This window comes from Caretta caretta, chromosome 6 (genome assembly GCF_965140235.1).
Source record: "Caretta caretta isolate rCarCar2 chromosome 6, rCarCar1.hap1, whole genome shotgun sequence".
Lineage (NCBI taxonomy): Eukaryota > Metazoa > Chordata > Testudines > Cheloniidae > Caretta > Caretta caretta.
This window is the reverse complement of record NC_134211.1, coordinates 111,109,142-111,132,970: the sequence shown is the minus strand read 5'-3', so window position 1 is coordinate 111,132,970 and position 23,829 is coordinate 111,109,142. Positions and strand designations below refer to the sequence as shown.

Here is a 23,829-nt window from a genome sequence, read left to right as displayed (position 1 = left end):
GCCCCGGAGTGCCCTTGGCCTGAAATCCTGCTTGCTTTAGCCTGAAATGTCAGGCTAATCCGGTGCCTACCTGGAAGGGTGGGGGCAGTAGGGGCAGGCCAGTAAAATTGATTATTTAGCAAGGCTTTGTGTCCTGTTCGTGGCAGATTCCTTATAATCAGTTGAAGGAGGGGAGGGTGTTTCGTGGGGAGAGCGCTTGACATTTAGGGTGCACTCTTTTTAGTCTTAGCACACATCTGAAGGAAAGCGGCAATTCCAGACCATCCCTATGATAGTATCATTATTTGTCTTAGTTTCATGGTGTACTAACCTACCTGATCACAGAAAATCCACACACCTACTGACAAAGGAAAGGCAGGTGCAGGTGGTGGCACACAGAATAAAAGCATTTTCTTGTAAAGGTGTGTGACTACGTACTCATTTGACATAGTGTTGTCAGACTGGATTGGAACTACTGCCCTGGTTTATGTTAAATTGGTGATGGTAGCTGACTTGTTTGGGTTGTTGAAATAATATTGACTGGTGAAGGTGACTAACTTTCTTCATGGGATAAAAAACTGGTGGGGGGGAAGTAACACTTGCAAGACCATGGGCACCTTGCATTATTCTCTTTGTCACACACGTGAAGTGGATTTTTAAAGAAACACTTTTTAAAAAAGGATTTCCTTGGGGAGGGGACTGTAAGGAAGTCAACTCCTTTATCTTAATAAATGCCTTTTAATATTAGATTAGTGCTCTAAAATATTGGGTTCCAGAGTAACAGCCGTGTTAGTCTGTATTCGCAAAAAGAAAAGGAGTACTAGTGGCACCTTAAAAAGAAAAGGAGTACTTGTGGCACCTTAGAGACTAACCAGTTTATTTGAGCATGAGCTTTCGTGAGCTACAGCTCACTTCATCGGATGCATACCGCGGAAACTGTATGTATGTAGGCAGTTTCCACGGTATGCATCTGATGAGGTGAGCTGTAGCTCACCAAAGCTTATGCTCAAATAAATTGGTTAGTCTCTAAGGTGCCACAAGTACTCCTTTTCTTTTTGCGAATACAGACTAACACTGCTGTTACTCTGAAACCTGTCATAGTGGCACCTTAGAGACTAACCAATTTATTTGAGCATAAGCTTTGGTGAGCTACAGCTCACCTCATCAGATGCATTGGGATAATTGGTTCTCCTTGATTTCTGTGGGGATCACCACTCTTTGTTATATGTTAACAAACTAAGGGGATTCGCTTCCTGCAGTCTTCTGTTGATGTCAGTAATGTGATTGTTAACTGAATAATTAACCACTTTATTGCTTCTGGCTTGCAAGTCTGCAGCTAGGGGTGCATTGCTCATTTGTTTTGTGGTGGGAGCTTTATGTATGTCATTTGCAAAGTGGATTCTGTTTCCATGTTCTTGTAACCAATTGTGTATGATCATTTCACTTTTTGAATTTACATGTAGACGAGTTATCAAATATGATTGTAACAGAGTCTAGCTCCGAGATTAAGAAGAGAGGTTAGGGCAGGCTGATTTCTGGTGGAGAAGGTACTTTCTCTATAGTTGTTTGGTGATCATCTTTTGTAGGACAGCCACCATATTGTCATCCAGTGTGCTAATGACAGACTAATCTGTTACTACTTGTAAAATTGCTTTTCCTATTCTTATGCATCATACTCACTGAATAAATATGAAAAGCTTTTTGGCTTGATGGGAAGTATAGCTGGTAATAACAGTAGCATATTTATTGCATTGTGGTGCTATCAAATCAGTAATTGTAGGCCATCTTAATGTAACAAAGTAGCTATTTAATAATGCATGTAAGCGACCATCTGGTGCCATAGGATTTATAAGTAGGGATAAAAGTTTGTAATCAAAACAGTTTGGAAAGGAAACTGGTCTAAAAATGTAGTCCTGTATATGTATATTCCATATACAAAAAACTAGCTTTAAAAATGATTCAGGTTGATTAATATGTTCTCCCACGCTCCCCAACTGTGCAAGCCTTATAAAGCAAAGAAATACCAATTATGGGACACCTTTTATCTGTACCCTAATGCCCTCACAGCATATTTCCACTGATGGACTCTCCATCGTAAGGAACTTGCTTCTGCCTCCAACTAATAAAGAAACACAACGCACAACACCCAAATCTTCCTTGTGGTAGAATGCAAAATCTTAATTACAGCCTCATCAGTATTAGCAAATATTCAAAGTTGATGTGCACAAGTTGAATGTAACCTGTTATGTTTGTGGGGGGAGTATGAGATTGTAGTTATACTTTGAGGGAGATCAATGTGTCTTCTTGTCAGTTGGAGGCAGAAGGATCTTCCTTCTGACAACATGGAGTTTGTCACTGTCAACGGAAATGTGCTGTGTAAGAGGGGACCTATAACTGGCATTTTTGTTTGGGTTTTTGAACCTAAGGGGGATATTACACATAACCTAAGGCTTTGTCTATGCTACGCACCGTTTAGTGACACAGCTGTGCCACTCCAGCCATGCCACTGAAAGGCACACAGTATAGCCGCTGTTTGTCAGCAGGAGAGAGCTCTTCTGCTAACAAAAAAAACTTCCACCCCCAATGAGAGGTAGTAGCTTTGTTGGCAGGAGAGCTCTCCTGCTGACAAAGTGCTGTTCACACTGGCGCTTTTCATCGGCAAAACTTTTGTTGTTGGGGTGTGTGTTTTTTGTTGTTGTTGTTCCCCCCGCCCCCACCTCTGAACGAGAAAACTGTCGTCCAGTTTCCAGTGTAGACAAAGCCTAACTTAACCACTTCTAAGGGAAACTAATGTTTATGGATTTTTATAGGCTCTTAATTTGGCGAGTGAAAAGAGGCTTTGGGCATGGAAGGACAGGCAGGGATTCATCTTAGTATTTCCTATGTCTTGTAGGGATATGGAGGAAGCAAAAATGTTTGAGGTGAGGGGAAAGGGGGAGGAGCTACCCTTCCTAAGCCTGGCACAAGGGAGCTCATGTTCCTGGGGCAGTAGAAAATGTGAATTACTCTATCTACTCCTCCAGGCTGGCTATAGCTCCTTACAGTGGATGACTATCTCAGAATTGCAGAACTTTACAGAAGCTGCTGAGCCCCTAACACTGGAGCCTATAGCTTCTCTCTCCCTGGAACTCTGATTGCTGCTTCCTGATTGTCTGTGCCAAAAGCTTCTGCTCATCTCCTCACTGTTTCTCTACTATTAGAATGTAGAGGTTGGTCATCTTCCTCGTGGCTTCAGTCCCATTGAGTCTGCCTTCTTGAGTCAGAATAGTCTAATTTTCCCATGGCAAGCAGTGTGTGCTATTTCAGTTGAATCAGGCTCCGAGTCTGGGGAAGGGAAGAGGGGGTGAGAGGTTCCATAAAAAGACTTTCAGTAGGGGAAGGTGAGTTGAACTGGAAGCCAGGAAAGGAGTTCAGATCTCTCTTTTGCTTTTAGCTGTTCACATTTCTTTTTACTTTTTAACTTTTTATTGAAAAAGGGCTCATTTTCCCACCACCACCTCCTTAGAAGGTAGGCAAGTATCAATCACACAGTTTGCACAATCTGTGAGTTATCTTATTTAAGAATATCCTCACTATGAGTAGAAGCCAAGTTCTTAATATTATATACCCCAGTCTCCTACAGTTAGAAGGAATTTGTTAGATGTCAGTTCTTGGTGATGCTGCCTAAGCTGTTGCTTTAGCCCCTAGACAACACTCCTTTCCCACAGCCAGGAATAGAATCTAGGAGTCCTGATTACTAGTCCCCTTGCTCTGGCTATAGGTAACACTCTGCTGATGACTGTGGGAGAAATCTCAAGCCGCCTCCTACCATCTACTACAGTGGTTCTCAGCCTTTCCAGACAACTATACCCCTTTCAGGAGTCTGATTTGTCTTGCATACCCCCAAGTTTCATCTCACTTAAAAACTACTTGCTTACAAAATCAGACATAAAAATACGAAAGTGTCACAGCACTATTACTGAAAAATTGCTAACTTTCTCCTTTTTACCATAGAATTATAAAATAAATCAATTAAAATATAAATATTGTACTTACACTTCAGCATATAGTATATAGAACAGTATAAACAGGTCATTGTCTGTATGAAATTTAATTTGTACTGAGTTTGCTAGTGCTTTTTATGTAGCCTGTTGTAAAACTAGGCAAATATCTAGATGAGTTAATGTACCCTCGGAAGATCTCTGTGTGCCCCCAGGGGTACACACATCCCTGGTTGAGAACCACTGATCTAGTAAATAGTTGTAATTATCTGACAAAGTGTGTGTTAGGTCTTTCCCACATTTAAAAAAAAAAATGTTATTTCAGTAGCCCAAATGGTTTAGAGTTTAGAGTTGGGGATCTGAAGGTTTGTGGGTTCAAATCCTGCTGATGATGTGTATGTACTGGGATTCTTGTGGTTGGTTTGTTTTCTTTTTAAAAAATAGCTTATTTAATTCACGTAGTGAGAAAATATCCTTTGAAAGAAACATCAGAGTGAAAAAACATTACAGTATGTAAGTTATGGCACAGCATCCAACAAAACATAGATGTTCTACATTTCATTTATGTCAACCAGTGGGAGGTTTTAGTGAAATTGCAGTCATCTTTGAGGGCAGCGTGTAGCTTCAGTCCTGTGGAAAATAGTGATTATCTTTACTAGTGGCATCATCCACTGGTGATGTGGTGGCAACTTTTAATGAAGGCATAAAGAGCTTCATTGTAAGTATAGGACATGACAGCTATATCGAGTCTGGTTTTTTTTCCTGTTTTCCCTGCTGTCTTGCCAATCATTGATAACTTTGCTTAATTGAAATCTAATATACATTCAAAGGTAGCTGGTAATGAGTCTTAACTATTTGGAAGGATTGAAGGGTGACAAACCAGCCACTTGTTATCAAAAGGTGTCTGCAAAAAGTCAATCACTGGGACATTTCAAAAATTCATTTTTAAATTTAATTCAAACTAAGCAGCCAATTCAGTGGCAGTCCAAGAAAATTCCATCTGTACTAACATTGTGCTGTAAATTTTGCTGTAAATTTTTGGCATTTTTTTTTAAAGGCTAAATCTCTGCTTTAAGAGGAAATCTTACCTGAATCTTAATATTGACATGTGACCAAGCCTTTATAATATGTTTTCATATTCCAAATTGGTGGACTTGTCAAACTAATTATTTAGGATAACATTTTTAAAAGTAATTTTGTCATATAGGAAGCTTATCACTCCTTCAAGAATGTCTACTTCCCATTTTCAGATTTTACTTAGTGTTTCTCCTAGCTTTGAACACCCATTTTAATGCATCAAGTACGAATAGTGGGATTCTCAACTATTGGTAGTGTGACACTGGGTAAAAGTGCTAATGTGATCCTGGGATGCACAAATAGGGGAATCTCAAGTAGGAGTAGAGAGGTTATTTTACCTCTGTATTTGGCACTGGTGCGACCACTGCTGAACTATTGTGTCTAGTCCAGATGCCCACAACTCAATATAGATAGTTTAGAGAGGGTTCAGAAAAGAACCATGAGAAGGATTAGAAAACATGCCTTATAGTGAAAGACTCAAAGAGCTCAGTCTATTTAGCTTAACAAAGAGAAGGTTAAGCGGTGGCTTGATTAGTCTATAAGTATCTATATGGGGAGCAAATATTTAATAATGTGCTCTTTAATCTAGCAGAAAAAGGTATAACATAATCCAATGGCTGGAAGTTGAAGCTAGTCAAGTTCAGACTGGATATAAGGCCTAAATTCCTAATGCTTAGCGTAATTAACCACTGGAACAATTTACCAAGGGTTGTGATGGATTCTCTGTCACTGACTATTTTTAAATCAAGATTGACTGCTTTTCTGTAAGATCTGCTCTGGGAATGATTTTTGGGAAGTTCTCTGGCCTGTGTTATACAGGAAGTCAGACTAGATGATCACAATGGTCCCTTCTGTGGACCATGGAATCTATAAATCTATAGCAGAGGACATAATTTTGCCACAAGAAACAAGTTATATTCCTTATCTTAATCTTTTATAGAATAATTAAATTCAGATTACCATATATACTTGATCATAAGCCGGTTAGTTTATAAGCCGCCCCCCCTCTCCCCCCAGATTGGTAAGTAAAAATGGAAAAATTTTTATGACCCATTCATAAGCCGACCCTATAATTCAGGGGTCGGCAAACTTTGGCTTCCAGCCATCAGGATAAGCTGCTGGTGGGCCGAGATGGTTTGTTTACCTCGAGCGTCTGCAGGCATGGAGGTAAACCTAAGTAAACAAAGTGTCCTGGCCTGCCAGCTGCTTACCCTGATGAGCCGGGATAACAAGTGGTGGGGAAATTTTTTGGGGAGGAGAAGCTGGGGGTCAGAGGAGTAACCCCTGTGACCACCCCACACATGGCCCCACCCCTAGCCCGGGACCTCCACACTCTCCCCATCTCATCCCTTTCCACCTTAGGTGGGGCGGGCCAGGGGACACAATGTCTGTGGCCTGGCCAGAGCTGCTCGGGCAGGCTGGGCGGCGTGGCCGCAGCCTGCCAGCCCGAGAATTGCAGCTGCTTTGGAGGCTGGGGGGAGAGCAGCATGGCCAGAAGTGGAGAGACTCTGGCCCCGCCTCTTCCCTTCTGGCTCTGCTGGCTGTGCTGCCACTCCTTGCCCCCTCTGTTGTGTGTGTGTGTGTGGGGGGGAAGGGGGCTGTGTCCCACCTCTATACCCATTCATAAGCCAACCCTCTTCTCTGATGCTTCCCTTTTTTACTAAAAAAAATTTGGCTTGTGAACGAGTATATACAGTAGTTCAAATAATGTTTGGTTAATCAGCGAAAAGATTATGGTCTCTGAGTACAATCTTGCTTTGTTTTGGCAAAATGTGTGGTATTATGGTGAAGATAGCAGCAAGCTCTGTATTTACGTGGCCTAATACTTCCCATTTTAAAAATTTCTAGGGTTTTTTTTTTTTTTTTTTTTTGAGGCCCCCCATACCTCTATTGTTTGCCACAGGCTTTGGAAATTAAGCAAGGAGAAAGTTCTTAGGCTAGAGAGGTACCTTTTCTTTGTACCATGAAATTCTGCTCATGTTTTGCTGAGAGAGAAGCTGCTGAAAATCACTGTTTGTTTATATTAAGGAGAACTTTGCCAGGAAATTGCCTACATAACTACATTTAAAATAATGTTGTTTTGCTTGTGACTTGAAAGTTTAGAACTTGCAAGTTAGGAAATGTACTGTCAGTTATAAATTAAGAAACCTAAATTCTTTCCCCTATACTGTTTTTAAATGCATGATCGCATACTATTTTTCTAAGTGGACTTCTGTCTTATTCAGTGCATAGGATGGATGCATAAGGGGGCACAACTGTGGTTGCAATCATAAAGCTAATGTTTCCGAACTTTTAATTAAACTTGGAACCTAAATAACTTTCTTTCAACATAGCTTTTTCATGTGAAAGATAACTTTAAGTTGAGTTTTGCCAAGAAATTACTTTTGTCACCACAACTTCCAGTTGATGCCAGTGAAATCTCATCAGTATAAGAAAACTGAGTGGATGTCAGTTTAGTTAATGAACTTCAATGCACTGAATCTCTTCACCAGGTGAAGTTAAACTAGCTCTTTCTTACAAATGTGCTTCTTTCTGGTTTGGTAGTGATGGAATTGTTGTATATCTCTTGGAAATAAATGGCTTAACTACAGGGGTCACAGAACTGAAGTGACTAATTGTCTCGTTAGATTCCTACATGGAAACTAATTTTGATTTTAGATTTATTTTCAGTATGTATGTTTAATATGGAGAAATGCTAGTCCAGAGTTAAGTTAGTAATATTTCCTTTACTGGTGTTTTTGGTCCTATCTAGATTCTTCAAACTTGTGCACTTCACACTTTGTAAGTGTAGTTTGTTGCAAGAGGAGAACTGGCATAATTTGAGGTCATTCAGACAAGCAGTTTCTGAGATGAGTTTTAAGCAAACAAGGTATAATTCAGGCTTTGAAAAGCTTAATAATGCTTGCTTTCTCAAATCCAAATTTATCACAAAAAAGAATCTTGATGAAATCTAGTGGATGTGACTGACTTATTCATTCCAGCAAAAGGAATGAAATGCTCTGCCACAAATAAATCTTAGTTTGTAAAAATCAGGTGGGTTTGTTGATGTTTTCTATTTTGGTATTTGTCCATGACAATGTAAAAGTATCAGTTCGCCAAAGATTTGCACAGACTCAGGACTGAGGTTTTTAAGCCTTCCACAGATTTCATGTGGGAATATACACTTAAACAGCTAGATAGCTATGTCTACATTATACCACACCTTGCGACCATGGGAACTGAGCACCTGAATACTTTCTTTTAAAAATAATAATGTATGAGTGTCATAGGTGATCTGGTAGACATTCTCAGTCTGTGAATTCCTTTAAGTGCAGTTAAGATTGTGATACAAGATTAATTATCCTTGTAGCTGACTCCCAACATGTGACAGGTAACTGAAATATTTACAATCCATTGCTATTTCATTGTTACATATAATAGTGGAATAAGCAATATCCTAATGTTCTTAATCCCAAGATGTCAAACTCCTGATCCATTCGATATATTTATACAGTTTCTCTGACAGATTCAGATTATCCAAATGCAAGACATAATTAAAGACAAGTTTTTAGTCCTAATGATTGTTGAAGGTAACTTCCTGAATGTGAAAATGTATGGTGCTGTTTTAGACCTTGATCTTGCAAAGATTTAGGCATGTTTATCCACTTTGAGTAATCCCATGGAAGTCAGTGGAAGCACTTGTAATACACAAAGGTAAGCATGTGCGTAAGTCTGCAGAACAGGGCCATTGGCATCCTGAAGTGGTTCCAAGTTGTGAACTTCCACTGTTCAGGTCATAAGGGTCTGATCTTTGAAACCTAATAATACTTACCAGGGACTAAACTTTCAAACATGATTAGTGTTTTTTGGGTGCCCAATTTGAGACACCTTGAAAGGGGCCAAACTTTTGGAAAATGCTGAGCAACCATTCTCTGAATATCATACCCTAGTTGGGTACCCGAAATCACTAGTTGCTATGGAAGACTTAGGCAGAGATTCTCAAAATTTATATACAGTTACCTTCGTTATGTGCACATCTTAGCTAATTGTGTATGCACATAGCCAAATGAACAAACAGCAAAAATAACATTCATCCTAAATGTGCTCTGTATATTCTCTCCTCTTGCCCACAGTGATGCTAAATGCATACAGTTACTTTGCTAAGACTTGGTCTAAACACAGTTGTTCCCATTTTTAAACTAACTTAGTGAACCCATTGCAAAACTCTGTGTGGACGCTTAATTTAGTTTAAATCTGTTTTATATTGGTTCAACTTGCATCATTACTTAATTTACCAGTGCAAGCTAAACTGATGAAATCCAGTTTTAAACTGATAATGTTTACACAGAGATATGTACTAGTTTAATTAAATCAGTTTAAAAATGCTCTTAATAAAACTGATGCAACTTCTGTGTGGATGAGGCCTAAGTAAGGTTTGTTTGTTTTTTATATGCAGTGCTTGATATGTGTATCCGGTGCCAACTGGCAAGAGTGAAAAAGATGATGTTTTGCTCCTCTACCGTTGAACCCCTCCCAGCCTTGAGGCTATTCATCTTGTAATTTAAAGGAATTAAATACAATACACAACTGTTTTATTATAGCGTATTATCACTTTGATGTAATGTACATCTCTTCTGCTTTGTTCTACCTTCTCCTTCCTGGGTGCACTGTTTCCTTTCCTATAAAGTTGGTATATCTTTTTCCTGCATTATCTTTCAAGTCTGTTTACTGTTTTTCAGTCATTTGCTCCAGCCCATTGTCTCATTCCCCTGCATTCTGTTCTGTACCTCCTTCCCTGTTTTGTCTCCTTTCTTCTCTCACGTCTCTCCAAAATTTCATTTGTATAAGGCCTGGTCTATGCACAGGCTGTGTCCATGCTAGAGACCTTACAGCAGCACAGCTGTACAGCTGCGCTGCTGTAATATCTCTCATCAACATAGCACTGTGCATGCTACCACTTATGCTGGCTTAATTTATATCGCTATGGGGTGTTTTTTTCACACACCTGAGCAACGCAAGTTTTGCTAACATGCATGGTAGTATAGACATGGCCACAGTTTCTTCACCACTGTAACAATTCTGGTTAGGAGAGTGACTTTTTTTCTTAATAGTTATATCAGTACAGTTCCCCCAGTGTGGAAGCAGTTAGACTGGTATAAGGCACCTTTATATTGGTATATCTTACTCCTCTTTCTGTGTGGGAGTATAAGCAGCTTTGTACTGGTATATCTGTTTACACACCAAGGGTGTTGTACCACTTTAGGTATACCACTATTATTAAAGCTGCACAAATTTTGTGGGTAGACAAGCCTTTAGAGTAATATCTAAAGGCCTGAATTAAGGTCATGACCACATAGTGCTAGGAGCTCACTAAACACAGGTAGAGAGGGTCCCTGCCCTTGAGCTTTTAACATAATTAAAGACAAAATACAAGTGAGTATAACTGTCAAAAGGAGGACGGGGAGGACAAAGGTAATGATAACAAGATCATATGGTTACAAGGTCTTAACAATGTGCACAACTTAATGGATCTGAATCATTTAAATGTTTCATATTATACTATAGTACTTTGAATATCCTTGTGATACCATGAGCTGTGTATTACTTAGGCCAGGTCTACATTATAAATTTACATCAGTATAACTGTTTTGGTCCTTCTCACACCCTCAGTTTCTTCTGGCCTTTAATTATTCAAAATCTTTGTAACCATTTTTATATCTCCATTTAATTAGCGAGGTAACACCTTATCCATGGGGGGGGGAGGGAGGCATAGCTCAGTGGGGCGGAAGGATATCTCAGTGGTTTGAGAATTGGCCTGCTAAACCCAGGGTTGTGAGTTCAATCCCTGAGGGGGCCATTTGGGGATTGGCCCTGCTTTGAACAGGGGGTTGGACTAGATGACCTCCTGAGGGTCCCTTCCAACCCTGGTATTATATGTGCTATATTTCTGTGAGAAACTTGTCTGCCTTGTCACTTGAGTCTCTGTGATTGGGAAATACTGTTGGGGGGAGGGATAGGTCAGTGGTTTGAGCATTGGCCTGCTAAACCCAGGGTTGTGAGTTCAGTCCTTGAGGGGGCCATTTACGGATTTGGGGGATTGGTCCTGCTTTGAACAGGGGTTTGGACTAGATGACCTCCTGAGGGTCCCTTCCACCCCTGATAGTCTATTGGTTTTTTCATAGAACCATATTGTATTTTAAGGAAAGACAGACTTTGTCACTTCTGTCAGATGTGCAGAGTAGAACAATTAAAATTGTAAGAACTTTTCATATTTTGTAAATCATGAAATCTAATGCATCACTTCAAATATTTGTATTAGCTGTTACTTCAAATGTGTGCTCGGTAGTTGCAAAATAAATAGGACTATAAAGGTTTTATTGGAAAATGTGCTTGAGTAATTTATCTTTAGAACTCTGTGGGAATCCTATGAAAACACTCATTTATTGGAGACGAAAATGCGTGACAGCTGGTGGAAGATAATGGATTATCCCTTTGTGGGAGAGAGGAGTGGGCAAGGCCTACTTTTAACTTCAACCTCCCCTTTCTCCAGCACTTAGAAACCAAGTGGACAGATTGCTGGTTCTTAAGAGCGAAGGATGTGATAAATGTGTTATACCACTTTTCTTTTAAAGCTTCGTTATCGGTGAAAAGTCTAACTGGAGATAATTCACGGAAAAGGAAATCCTCACTAAATCTACTTCTGATCTTTTCCACTTATCCAGAAATACTACAAATCTGGAGCGAGACCTATCAGTATATGAATTAAGAGGCTGCAAGTACATCAGTTAGGAGTACTGGGAAATGTAGTACTTCCAAGTGCTTAATTGGAGACTAACTGATATAATTTACACTAAAAATTCAACTATGCTGTGTTTGTCACATCTAAAAAAACCTGTCAAATATATCCAAGAGGGAGAACTTAAAATAAGATTGTACACTAACTTGCCTTGTAAGCAAGCATTTTAAATAACAAAAAGATGAAAAATGGAGAGTCCAGAGGAGAGCAACAAAAATGATAAAAGATTAAGAAAACTTGAGTAAAGGTTTAAAAATGAAATCCGTGTGTGTTTAGTCTTGGGTAAAGAAGACTGAGGGGGAATCTGGTAAGCCTTCAGTTATGTCAAGGGCTATTATGAAGAGAACTGTGATCAATTGTTCTCCACATCTGCCAAAGTTAGGACAAGAGGAAAGGGGCTTAATCTGCAACAAAGGAGATTTAGGTTAGATGTTAGGAAAATCTTTCCAGCTATAAGGGTAGTTAAGTTCTGGAATAGGCTTCCAAGGGAGGTTGTGGAATCCCCATCATTGAAGGTTTTTAATTTTAAGACCAAATTGGACAAACACCTGTCAAGAATGGTGTATTTTTACTTGATCCTGTCTCAGCTCAGGGGCTGGACAAGAGAACATCTCGAGATCCCTTCCATCCTTGCATTATTGTGATTCTCAGTTTAGTCTCAAATTGTATATTGAAACTTCTGCAAGTGCTTTTCTTTTTTGTTTTGTTTTTTTGTTTTTTAAAAGCAGGGTGTTTGGTGTGTTTTTCTACTGTAAATCAGTCTTTTCACTTATATGCTGTTCCTCCATACCAAGCTGGGGCAATAAAGAATTTAGAATGACAACACTTCCTTGTAAAGGGAGCCTGCCAGCTCAGCATTCCATCAGTCTTTCCTGCAGATGGAATAATCCCTTACTGAATACACCTGGACTACTGCTGCAACTTTTCCATTACATTGTCAGGACAATGACAATCAGGAATAAGTTCTCCTTGCACCCATCAACTGATGCAAAATAGTTTAAGTTAGGATGTAGTTAGGGCAAAACTACTTTCAAAACTGTTGGAGAAAATATGATCACTTGTGTTCTATGCTAGGAAATTGGCCTGTTGTGAAACGACGGATAAAGGAGTGAAATATCAACAAGAGAGCAGTTTATTTGGATCTTTGCAGGGCATGCATTGGGAGCAGCTACTAAGCTATCATGATTAGGATTTCAGATTTTAAACTCAAAGGTTTTTTTAAAAAAAGTATAAACTATGCTCCAGAAGTACCCCATTCCTACTATTTGTTTGGAAGTGCTGAAATCCGTCCACGAGAGAGGTCTGAATTCTAAATATTTTCCAAGCTGTCTTGGAGTTTGGATCTTCAAAGGAGGTCAATTTATATGTGTATATAAATTGAAACCATCATAAACACTTGGATTCCCCCCTTTTGGGGGCGGAGGGAGGGGGGTATTTGAGGGAAACACAAGTAACTGTAGTTACAGGTTCAAAAAAGAACTAGATAAGTCCATGGAGTATAGGTGCATCAATGGCTATTAGCCAGAATGGGCAGGGATGCAAAAACCATGCTCTGAAGTGTCCCTAGCCTCTCCGCCAGAAACTGGGAATGGGCAGTGGGATGGATCACTTGATTACCAGTTCTGTTCATTCTCTCTGAAGCACCTGGCATTGGCCACTGTCTAAAGACAGGATACTGGGCTGGATGGGCCATTGGTCTGACCCAGTATGGCTGTTCTTATGGTCTTAGTTTACAGTTGGTGAATAGTTTTCAGCAGCTTGGTAACGTCACCATTTGGTAATGTTAAACTTGAGTGCTAGAAGAGAAGCCATAACAAAGTTAACATTGAGCAGTCTTTGTCATTGCACTGTTTCTTCACTATGGAAGTAATGTGTAGAAGTTTCCAGTCCTTAATTTTAAAGGTTGTACGAAACTGGCTTTTTAGATTACTTAGCAGTATATTATGAGCTTGGTTCTAGAATGTAAATTGAGTAAGACAATGCTACAGTTCTATAACTTTTTAAAACTTGAAGTCCATTATCCAACCTCATTTAAATGTTGTGGATTTCATATTGGTAGAGGTGCTGCAATGGCAGCCTTAGAGACTGACGTCCTTTATCTACAATAAAGAGAGAGTTTGGACAACAAAAATGCACATTTACCTTCATTCCAGCACCAGTTTGCCTCAGCTCTGATCTTTAAGGGGTAGTTCTGGCTTTAGGCCCATCTCATTCTCTGCTGAAACTACTTATGAGGAGATCTGTTAGTGCTAGTTGTCATGAAAATCTGTGTCATGTGGTCACTGGTCCACAAGAACTAGACCAAAATCTACATCTCATGTCACATAGGATATTAAATTTTCCATGATAAAACCAAAATTCTCTTATAAGAAAACATAAAATCTGTGCTTTTCTGCGATTAAAATGAAATGCTGAACTTATTTTTCCTAGCCACAACATATGTAGGTATCAGTTGAACATAATGTTTTATTCAAGTTCAAAGCCTACCAGTGTCATCAATCATTATAATAAAATTAGTAGAATTTCAATTTGTATTTCTTACATATACTAAATACATCTCATTATTCTATATTTACAAAAATTGATTTTTTTTAAAATGCACAAAAAATTAAGCAAAAATTGCTTTCATATTAATATTCCTCACTTTGAGTTAGTACTGATTGTTAAAATAGAGTTGCAGCATTCCAGCCACATTTTCATCTTTCAGACATTGGGCACTGTGCAGAGAAAAGGACTCCAAGTTTGCTGAAACTTTTCGCTATCAAGCCCAGGTGGTGGCTTGGGCTGACCAAGGCTGACAGCCCGAGCCCTGCTGTCCAGGGCTGACAGCCCCAGTTCAGTTGACACGGCTAGTCGGATAATGGAGGCGGAGATAAACAGGGTTTTACTTTGTTTTTATTTTTTCACAAAATGTAAAAACTTACTCTTTGTAAAAATGCAAATTCCATGTCTTTCTGTTTTTTTTCCCTGTGGTAAATGGATTTCTAGGATCCCTGATTATCATTTCTGGCCACATTGTTGACTTGAATTACATTTGCATTGGCAACCTACAGGTGGAAGGCTGTATTGTTGAATTCTTCAGTCCCTATATACCACAGGATATGGGTTAATGTGTAGAATAAAACAATCTAAATATTGTAATCTTAAGGAGAGAATAAGGTGACTAGAATAAGTTGATAAAATTTCTTCCCAAAAACTTAGTGGAAAACTGGAAGTATGTACATTGGAGAAAAGAATTACGTAAACTCAATTCCGTATTACTCAAGTATCAAAAATAAAACTGTGAGCCTAAACTAGGATATGAAGAATGAGTAATCTGACTCTTTTAAATGAATGCGATGTGGGACTGAATAGGTTTTTATATGCAAGTAGAATACTTAAGAGCTAAAACAGTGACCAAATGGGAAACGTAGCTAAGGTTTCTTTAAGTGATATGGGAGATAAATCTTAATGCAAGGGGGAGAAGAGATAGCAGGGAGTTTAAATTTGTCGTGCCCCCCCCCCCCCCCATGCAGATAGAGATGGCTTTAGCAAGTATACCGAGGTTTATTTTAAATTTAGGACTTTTTAGTGTTGTCTCCCTGCACTCTTTTTTTCTTTTCTCTCTCTCCCCCCCCCCCCCCCCCGCCCCCGGACTAGTTAGGTTGACAGGAATGCCCTGTCCCAGCTGCCTGGAAGGCTGTACTGTCTCCATGTGGCAGATGATTGCTGGAAGGAAATGAACGAATCTTGATTCACTTACAGACCCTGGGAAGATTACCATTTCCAGCTTAAGTTGTCTTAAATTTTTCTGCTTCTTATACAAGTAAAAAAGGAGGAGACTGGAGGCCAACAGATCAGTGTAGAGGAGGATTTGGAACTGAGAGTCTGACACAAGCCTGCTTGGATTATAGGAGGTTCTACTTAAACTGAAGGGATTCTGACTTCTGATGGTCAAAATGGGTAGGTGGGCTTTAAACTAAGTAGGAAGAAGGAAGCTTTCACTTTAATCATCTGACATGCATTTCCAAGTCAACAGATGGAGTTTTGAAAGAAAAGATGAAGCACATTAACATATCATTATCAATACAAATGCAATAAGCATGGAAAATTAACAAGTCATGTTAAAATTATAAAACTAGAATTCATTCAGTTATAAAGAATATGATATTGTGGATGTAAAGGAAACTTGCTGAGATGATTCCCATCAGACCCTCACCCTGACAAGCCCTGGACCCCCCACGCTGAGTCCCAACCACCTTCACCTGGATACCCTGCAGAGTCCTATTGCCCCTGCACTCGGACCCCCCCAGTGAGCCCCTGTGCACCCCAATCTCCCACTGAGCCACCCACACCCAGATTGCCCCACACAGAAACCTCTCACCCCACACCAAGCACCTCCACACTTGGGGATCCTGCTGGGCTGAGCCTGCCCGCCCACACCTAGTGTGCCTGGCACATAGGGGAGGGCCCTAGGGTGTTTCTGTGGGAGGTCTGGCCCTTGCTCTGTGTCAAACTCAGGTGCAGCCTCACTGCCGAGTCCCTGTACCGGGGGGAAGAGGGGGCTTCAGGGTGATCTCCCACCTCAATGCAGCCAGTGGCCTGTGCTCCCCAGTGCCATGCTGGAGCGATACTTATTGACAGAACTTGCAGAATTTTAAAATATTGTGCACATAATTTTTAATTTTTTTTAAGCACAGAATTCCCTCAGGAGTAACACTTTGCAGCAGCTTGGTTCCCTAATGACGTCACTGAGCGCCGTTGCTGTGCACAAACTGAGCACCCTTTCCCTGCAGTGCTTCCAGGCAGACACAGTGGGAGGCTGGTCCAGGGGATAGAGCCTAGGTTTCTGTGTAGTAATGCAACCAGACCAGCCATTAATGTTTTGATAGTCAAATATTGACATTTGTAACTGTACCTTTAGAGTGATTTTTTTTTTTTTTACGGTTGTCAGCAATAGTGTTTGGCTGTAGTAGTGTGACTTTGGTTTTTCTGTAACAACTGGTTGGGCAACAAAAGTTCATTTTACAGTTTTGAATAACTTCGTTTTATTTTGATGTGAGGTGATGAATGGAAGAATAGGATGAAGTGTAGAAATAAACTAAACAAATCTATTATATATTCCTTCTCCCTGAAATCTGTGCATTTCACACAAATCCTTGTGAATTTTGAGAAGTTCTGTAATGGATTTTACTAATGTTCTCCATAAAGTTAAAATTCTTTATTATGAGCCTCTGAATAACTTGAGCTACTGCAAATAGTCTAGGTACTGGCTGCAGTAGTTGCCTGTCACATGCCTTCATGGACTTTTGCCTGGGGCAGAGGTTTTACTTTTACTGACCTTTTTAATTAGAGCTCCAGCTGTAAGGAAATTCTGAAACTGGGTGTGTTACACCGTAGAAAATTCTGTTGTATAATGCCTTTTAAGGGGAAGTGGGATGAACAGAAAGATGTGCCACATCTGTACTGAATGTGCTCATTGCTGTCTGACCCTCTTCAGATGAAAGTACAAGATATGTATAATATTTTAAATGCCCCTGTCTTGGTGCAGTGAAACACAACTTACAGTTTACTTTAGCTCTTGACAGAGTTGCCAAAGAAATATTTGACACCTGATAAACTAGATTTCTCAAATTGTGTGCACCCCTGCTCTGCTTCAACAAAGAGTTCTAAAACTGAATTACAGAGTCACTAGAGAAGAGAACCTTTCCTAGATGCTCATTCTGTATAATAATACTGGCTATTTTCAATTAATAGTGGCTAAGTAGAGAGGTGGTTGGTGGTAAGATTTTTGAAAGTATATATTGCATATTTTATTCCTCTCAACCACCCTTTACTTGTTGTTTGTCTTAACTTGTGGGACAGTGGCTGGGTTTGATCTATATCTGGAAAAACTAAGGCTATGTCTATGCTGTGAACCTTAAGCGGCACAGCTGTGCCACTCTAGCTGTGCTGATGTAAGGTCTTCCGTGTAGCTCTCCTGCTGGCAAAATAAAACCACCTCAACAAGTGGTGGTAGCTTTGTTGATGGAAAGGTGTCTCCTGCTGATGAAGAGCTGTCCACACCGGCGCTTTTCATCAGCAAAACGTTTGTCGGTCCGGGGTGTGTTTTTCACATCCCTTACCGACAAAAGTTTTACCGACGGAAGTCCAGTCTAGACATAGCCTTACTCATTGTGGGTGCTGCTGTGATGCAGACAAGTGATTGCTTTGTTTTTAATAGATTATTTTGTGGTTTTAAGGTTGATAAATCAAGCACAAACTCTGTCCCTTTGTAGGTACTCTGGGAATATAGTTGCTTAAATATAAATTTGTCAGTTTGGTATAGAATATAAAGTGAAGCGTTGTACATTGAGATACAGCATATGGTCATCAGAGTAGGCAAAATTTTTAGCTTGCAGTAAGACCTACAAATCAACCAAAGCTCAAAGAAAATCAGTTCAGTAATTTTAAAGTTGTAGACATTTAAATTTAAATTGTCCTGAGTCAGAAATGGCCAAATTTAGAAAATCACTCAATTTTGAGTCCACCTGAAAAAGAATGAAAACTCCAAATTTATTTTTAAACAATTCATAACTCTTAATACTACAGAACAGAAAGCTATAATTCACCTTGCTTTTTTAGAACATTATCATGTAATTTTGTGAAGTTGCAGGATTTTTAGTCCTATTGGCAGCTTCCTTTTAACAGAATGAAAGGAGTTGAATCATTGATATTCTGCTATCTGGAGTTCTACAGATTCATCCAGATGCATGGACCAGTCTTTGAAAGATTGTTGTACTTTAATTGACATCTTCTGAACTTATTACTGCCCCACAGTGCATTTGCCACTGTGTAGGAGACCTTTCAGGTTGAATTTGTCTACACTTCTGACACAGGGCCAAGTTTTCCAGAAATCCCTGACCTGTACAAATAATGGTATGTTATCTTAGATTGTATTGCATGCTGCTTCTAATCACAAAGAAACATGACAAGAAGCCACTTTTTCAAATGTGGCATAAGTTGGCTACAGGCAGACGTTAAGCTGTTTGCCCATATGTGGGATGGCAGAGACTTAGTCCTAGTTCATATCTGTATTCCAGAACTTCCTGGTCTCTGACTTGATTTGCAAATGCCGTTTTCAGCTGGGAATTACTCTATCAGGGAAAAAATGCTAGGAGAAAGTAAAAGGACTGAGTGTGAAATATAATAACTCATTGGATGCCATCATTTGCTTTGGGATGGGGAGGAAAATCTGCCCCTTTCTGTTGGATTAGGACTGCATTGTTATCTCTTCTATCAATGAAGAGCCTTCTGCAATGCTTTCTTGCCATACCCAGGACTGAGAGTCAATTGTTACCCCTTGTCTCTAATGAGAGGAGGACTTGCTGGTGTTTAACTGATCTGTTAGCCACCCAAACAATGTCAGGGCTCTGCCAGTCCTAACTTTGTCTTGCAGTTTACCAGTAGGTGCGTCCCAGTAGGTGTATCCCACGTCCCATAGAAGAATTCCACCTGTAGTGTCCATCCCTTAATCACAAGACACTCACGCAATGGGAGGGCATACACACAAGTTTGTTTGGTTCAGCTGGGGGTCTGCTTCTATAGAACATCACAGCACTGAGATATATTAATAGTGAAAACAATCATAAGTTTATTAAAGTTTAAGATGAAGAGATACAGAGTCAGGATAGCAATGAAAACAAATGATTACGTATAAACAAAATAATAAAATGCAAAGCTGGATCTATACTTATCAATGGCTATCTTTCCTATTATAATAAAGTAGATCCCCCCCCCCCCAAAAGGGTCAGTCTTTTGCAGAACTAGCTGGTTTCAGACAACCTGGGATCCAAGTGTTCTTGAAGCATGCCCCTCCATCAGGAATTGTCCTCAGTGAATGGATACTAAGACGTCTCTTTTTAGTCTCTCTATATTCTTCAAAGCTCTTCCCCCCCCCCCCCCCCCCGAGACAGGAAACCCCCTGTGGTTTAATTTTTGATGTCCTCCCATCCCCTTGTTAACGAAATATGTGAATTGGGCTCCTATTGTGTTGATTTACCATGCTTACTTTACATGTGAACCAAGATACATTCTTACTCCTGTCTGGAATAAACCTGTTTTTTCTCTTTGGTTGAGGACTGACTTTAAAATGTACTTTCAGTGCATATACACAACTCCTTAAGTATTATCCGTACATACAGCATGCAATGATTGAGGATCACTATGACATAAGCTTTTATTAGAGACCTTACATTATTTTCTTTATGGATAAATATTGTGAAAGTGGTGTGCTGGCTGTAATGAGTTTATCAGGCCTGCCAAGAGTTGCTGTTACAGAACAATATACCCTTTGCCAGCTGGCATTGATGGGTTCTTAGGGTCACAGCTTCTTGGAGGCATCTGGCACCGGGTTGTTGAGGAACCAAGATAGAGGGAGGAGAATGCTGCCTTTCAGAACCATGTGAAGCACAGAGGTGAACCAGGACCTGGAGATGCCTTTTGACTCTTCCAGAATCACAAGACCTCCTCCTAGGATCTTGGACTCTAGAGATTATGGATGAGCAAGCTAAGGAGAAGATGAGGACTGCTACACAAGGTATATTCTCTATTCTCATTATTACTGACGTTCTTTCATGCTTGTGCGCTAGATGTCCTAAAGAATGTCAGCATGACTGGGGATGCATCCTCGTAAGAGGACATAAGCATCCTCCCCCTCCAGATTCATGGCGCTGCAACAGTACATGTAGCAATGTTTTTTTTTTTCTCTCTCTGACACTTCGGGTTTGGCAGCTTTCTCGTTTGCCCTTCTTCCCCTCCCCCTTTTTCCCCCAGATTACAGACCGTACTTATCTATGATTAAGTATAGAAAAAGTTAAAACAAGGGTATTTAATTGCAATAAGATACGTATTAGGTGTCATGTCTCCCCTCCCCCAGGTATGTATACTACACTGAAGCTGTCAGCCTGTACATCAGACTAGTGCATCTGTTTGGCTATCTGCTCATATCTAGTTGTGATTACATGTCATTCTGCTGGAAGCACAGGCATAAGCATTCCTTGATAGCACGCTGCTCCGCATCAGCCACAGGCAGAGAGGGGTGGAATAATGGTTTTGTCCAAACTCGCTGCCAGCCAACAAGGCTGTGTCCTTAGTCTAGCAGAGAGCATACTACTTGAGCTATAATTTTTCCCTGGTTCTCTTGAATGATCTCATATCATCTTTGGTAAAGCCAGTGCTCTAGTTGGCAATCAGATTTATTGGGTAATGCTAACTTCTTCATCTGCGCCCCCCCCCCCCCCCCCCGAAGCTCACTATGGATATGTCTACATGGGGGATAAAAAACCTGTGACTGGCCCAGTTCAGCTGACTCAGCTCATGGGGCTCAGGCTTTGGGGCTGAAAACTACTGTGTAGACATTTTTTGGTACCTTGTGAGGATGGAGGGTCCCAGAGTTCAGGTTCCAGCCCAAGCCTGAATGTCTACACAGCAATTTTAGCTCCACAAGCCAGAATGAGCTGACCAGAGCCAGTTGTGGCCACACCAAGGGGCTTTTATCCCTGTGTAGACATACCCTATACTTTTCCAGTCCCTAAGTGTTCACTGTTACCATCTGTGAGAGTCGCTCAACTGCAGACTTATTATCCTTGCCCCTGCTCACTTCATTAGGTCCTTCCTTTCCCTTGATTGGAGTCTTGGATATAAATCTTTCACCTGTTAGATCCTTTGTACTGAATGCATGTTGCTCCTATTGCCCTCTGAACCAGTTTCACCAAAAGTCAATTTAAAACTTGGAAGATATTTAGATTTATATCCTTACTACTTCACATCTAAGGACAGAGTGCCTAATAAACCACCAAAATTCAAAATTAAATAACTTTTACCATATTCTGTGATATGGATGCCTGTACCATAAGTAAGCCTATTAACCCCTCCTTATTTTACATTTCAGTGACTGCTTCTGCAAGAGGGTTATGACTAGGAAATACTGCAGTATCATAAAGCAGGAGAGGGAGTAGGTGTGCTGGAACACAGAATGCTTAACCAGCCTGAAACTGGAAGAATAAGAGAAGATCTGTGTGTCTGCCTTCAGACAAACTGCAAAGGGATTCTAACAGAGTTACTTTGTGAAGAACAAACTGAATTTTTTTTGAATGTCAGCTTAGTGAAGAAGACTCAAGCAATGGCCGACTATATCGATCATGGTAGCCGAATAGAGCAGCAAGAGCAAGAGTTCACTGTAAACTTCTGAGGAAGTATGTGCAGGGCCAGAAGCAACTTGTATTATCCTATTCATAGGCCCCTGTTCATCAGTTACCAGCTCCTCAGCATAGTGGTGTGATCGTAGTAGCCCGTAATGGACTGCCTGATACTCGCCTGCTTCCTCTTATTTATTCCCGTGACGCATTCTAACCCTGTCGAACAGCCAGACAAAGGAATCCTAGGCCAGTTTCTTCCTGTCCCTGTGGCTCAGAAACCATGTCTTGTTTTTATGTGGGGTTTTACATCATTATCTATTTCAGCAGGCCTGTATGTTTGGAGTGTTTAAATAAAGTTGTTTTTTAGCATTTTTCTGCATGTTTACAGATCATCAGGCATGCTTGGGTTTACCCTCAAGATCCGTCCTGTTCCTTGGGCCTCCATTTAAGATTAATTCAGCAGAAAATCATTGGACCCCTCTCTGACTGTTCAAAACTAAATCAGTCAAATGCTAGCACCTGCTGAGTCACAGCGCCAGCTTAATCCATATGCTCTGGGAATGCTCCTATGACAGTATGTTTTGGGTAGAACTTAACTGCAGTTAATTTTTTCCTATCAAATAAAATTGTGTTACAAGCTAAACATGTAATTTTAAAGCTAATGGATGTTAATTGGCAGTTGAATAAATTTTTGAAAATCTTTGGCTTACCAGAGCACTAATTGCTAAAAGACTAGTGCTATAAAAATGGTAATCCAAAAAATGATCAACAATTTAGGACTATAGGCCTCATAAGCTTGGTCACCATGGAACAAATTGTATACTGTAACAGAAATACCAAAGAGAAATTCTCAGGTATGGCATGCTTTCCTGGAAGTATCTAAATGATCCTATTAAATCCAGGGGACCCCTTCTTGTCTCTCCCTCCTCTCTGACCACTTCCTTCCTTTCCTGTCTCTACCCCCCTCCTTAATTTTGCATCTATTTATTTTAAAATTTTACTTGAATTAGATTTTGATAAATTCTGTCTTTGTAAATTGTGTAATACAGTTTATACAAATAAATTTATATTTAACCACATTATATCCATGTTTCAAGTATCACTAAAGTTCGGTAGCAAACAGTTAATATACTATGGGAAGCTGATGTATACTTTATTTTCTCTCTGTATATTTTAAAAAATTAATGAAAAGCTAATAGAAAAAAGATAATAGTTCTGCTCATAATGTCTGCACCAAAAATCACAAATGTAAAGCCATGATAAATGTAAACACTGTTATAGGAGGGCAGATCCATTTTGCTGCCTCCAACCACCACCACAAGAAACAATAAGCATCAAATGCTAATATTTTACTGTGCCTCTTTCAAGCTTCAGTCAACCTCCATTCTGCTCTGTGTTTGTGAAATCTGAATACAAAGCATCTTTGATTTGTCTTGCACACTTGGTACAGGCGGCACAGGCGGCATCCCCAACAATCACAGCATCACTATGTGGTTTGCAGCAAGGCTCGCAGGCTGCCTCAGTTCAGTCTGTTAAGCACCTTGCTTTCACAAATGCTGTGCAGAATAGAACAGGTAGACATGAAACTCTAATAGCTGATCATACTGTCACTGTACCTTTGGAAGGTGCTCCCCACTATATGCTTGGAAATCTTTTCTGGCTCTATAATTGCTGCTCAGTATCTTATGGGAAGACGACTGAGAATCCTTCTAAACTTCATACTTGTGCTGTTTGGAAAAACTGTCAGCAGTTCAAGTGGGTAGAACTCTCATGGAGGACACATTTCTCCCCCCCCCCCCCCCATCTTTTCTCCCCAAAATATGGATAGTATAGAAGACTAAGTGTGGAGCAAGGCCTTTTT

General features: G+C 40.1%; 1 protein-coding gene across 7 annotated transcripts in view; it reads left to right on the top strand.

The window, feature by feature from the left end:
• Positions 1–23,829, top strand: part of CDC42BPB (CDC42 binding protein kinase beta) — a 133,823-nt gene that overhangs the window by 991 nt on the left and 109,003 nt on the right. The gene's annotated exons all lie outside the window — the stretch shown is intronic.